Below are 2,825 nucleotides of genomic sequence, written 5' to 3'. Positions count from 1 at the left end.
GATCAACAAATATGTTCCACATTTGTTCTGAGGTAATGCATCGGCTAGCTTATCAACCCATTCATCGTCGTCTTTCTTTATGTCCAATCTTCCCATTTCCAAAACCAGATGACAATATCTATCAATGGTCATTTTTGTTGTTTCACTTTCAAAAGCTACAAAGCCTTTTTGTTCTTGATCATATCTGCACTTCCTTTAAATTTTTGAATTAACGCCAGCCAAATTGATCTAGCAGTACCCTCATGTTGGAGCAAAACAAAGATATCTTCTTTAACTACTTGTTGAAGAATGCTAATCATCATTTTTTCACTTGTATATTTCAATTTTTCACCATCTGAATAGTCACTAAAAGCTTTTTCAAGCCCACGTTCATTTTTCGGTTTCTCATAATCTACCTCTAACGAACACCATGCGTCAAACTTATAAGCTTGCACCCAGTTTTCAAATCGATTTTGCCATCCTCTAAAATCCTCAATGTATATAAGCTTCGGCGGTTTTTGATACGTTCCTGTTTCATTTTCACTGTAAATAGTTTCAGCAGCTGTAACAGGAGCAACATGTGTAGCAAACGCATTGTAAAACTCTTCTGCCATGTTTCGGTAACCTGTTTCACAAACTTAACAACAATTCAAACCACTGTAAGTTCAAACGAAATGGCACACATACACGAAATGAGTTTGGTGCGAAATGAAGATTTGGTACGAAATGATCTTCAAGCGAAATAGCCTTGACACGAAATGAACCACGTTCAAACGGAATTACTATTTCGTGCAAAAACAGTCACGCGAAATGACTATTTGGTGCAGAATAATCTGATTTCGTGCGAAATAATGTGATTTCGTATGAAATGAGTGATTTCGTGCGAAATAAGAGAACTTTTCAAACGAAATGAACAGATTTTGTGCGGAATGGACAAATGTTGATTCCGTACGAAATAAACTGTTGATTTTGCATGAAATGACGAATCTGATTCAAACGAAATAGACTATTTCGCGCGAAATACTACTGACATCATGATGATCGATCTGATTTTTGATAAATTGACCAAGTTTTAAGCCGAATTAAGGTCAAATACTTTCAAGGATTCATTAAAACATTGTTTCGCGTGTAATATGTGAAATTCAAACCATTTTAACCGTAAAAACTTGTTAATTTTGAGAAAGAATGTGTAGAAGTCAGATTTTTGAAGAAAATAAGCTAAATTTCGGTAAGAACTCTTCCTCCTGAGCTCTGATACCACTTGTAGGATCGTGAGACGATCAAAATGAGTCTATCAGAAGAGTTCTCGGTCTAATCAGAGGCGAAATTCATTGATTAGACTTTGTAACAGCTTGATTCACTCTTAGTTGTCTTGTTTTATTGATTTGACACGATTACAGATCAAACGACACCTCGGCAGCACTTCGGTACCGGAATCACGAACGTTACAAATGAATCAGCAACAAGGGTATTTATAGGAGTGTGATTTCGCACGGAATAGATAGAAGTCATTTCATGCGAAATGAACTTTCAACACGCAAACCCTATTTTCCTCGTACAACGTGCCCTAATCTAACATTTCTATTACAAGACTCGATACAAGACAAAGTCGACAGACATATGCACCAACAAGTTTAACCATTAGTTAGGTTTAGGTTAGTTTATTTCTTGTTATCTTTGCTTTGTTTTCTGCTTTCTTTCGTGTGCCTTAGTACTTTTAGTGCACTAGCCTTCACTTAGGAATGGCGACAAAACGAACTATCGTGGATTACTTACGTGCATATGCAGATGAAATTAAAAGCGGTATCACACAACTAAGAGTTGGAGTGGACAACTTTCTAACACCATTTCAGCATCATTCCACCCAAAGTGGAAGCAGCTGAATTCATGATCCCACCTAAAGTAATTCAAATGATACTAGACATCTGTCAATTTGAAGGCTTTGTAGACGAAGACCCAAATGATCATCTTTCATTGTTTGCAGAGTACTGTAACACATTCAAGTTAAAAGATGTATCTGAGGAATTAATCAAACTGTGATTGTTTCCCTTCTCCTTGCATGGAAAGGCCAAGTTATGGCTTCACTCCTTGTTAGTTGGTTATATCATAACTTGGAGTATTATGGTTGAGGAATTCCTCTGTAAATAACTTCCACCGTCAAGAACCACTAAATCATAAGGATTAACAATGCTTTTGAGCAAAAAGATGATGAATCCCTCTCTGAAGTATATGAACGGTTCAAAGAGTCGGTAAAAATTTTACCCCATCACCGGATGGAACCCTGGATGATCCTCACCACATTCTACCATGGGTTGTCCACACCATCCAAGAACACTAATGATATCAAAGCTGGAGGGGTGTTCAGCACACTACCTCCCACTGACGCACATGTTATACTCAAAATGATCACCACCGCTGACTATTCATCATCTAAGTCTCAGATTTCAAGCAAAAGGCTATTATTCTCCAAGTTGAAGCAACTACAACTCTTGAAGCAAAAGTTGACGCTGAAGCTGGAGAATGATTTGGGCGTTATCCTCATATGGTGATACAATGGAGAATGATTTGGGCAAGGAACTTAAAATATCTCGAGAGTATGAGTACAAAGACGAAGAAACTTTCATATGCTTGTCGGTGGATGAACCAAAATATGATGATGGAATCATCCCCGATGAGGTAGAATGTGTGTTGTATTCTTAATGTATTTGCTATTGAAGATAAGTATTTTCCTCCTTGCATACATAACCCTTCACTTTGCGGTAAAGATAACCAATTCGGTGATGAGCATGATCGTGGATCGTTACCCAAACTCCATACATCATGGAAGAAGGTAGTACACAAGCTGG

General features: G+C 37.6%; 1 non-coding gene across 1 annotated transcript; it reads right to left on the bottom strand.

The window, feature by feature from the left end:
• Positions 1-2,150: 2,150 nt before the first annotated feature.
• LOC118488581 lies at positions 2,151-2,254 on the bottom strand. The gene has a single exon (XR_004885125.1). It is a non-coding gene; the product is annotated as a small nucleolar RNA R71 (small nucleolar RNA).
• Positions 2,255-2,825: the final 571 nt, after the last annotated feature.

This window comes from Helianthus annuus, chromosome 16 (genome assembly GCF_002127325.2).
Source record: "Helianthus annuus cultivar XRQ/B chromosome 16, HanXRQr2.0-SUNRISE, whole genome shotgun sequence".
Classification (NCBI taxonomy): Eukaryota; Viridiplantae; Streptophyta; class Magnoliopsida; order Asterales; family Asteraceae; genus Helianthus; species Helianthus annuus.
This window is presented reverse-complemented; position numbering and strand designations above follow the sequence as displayed.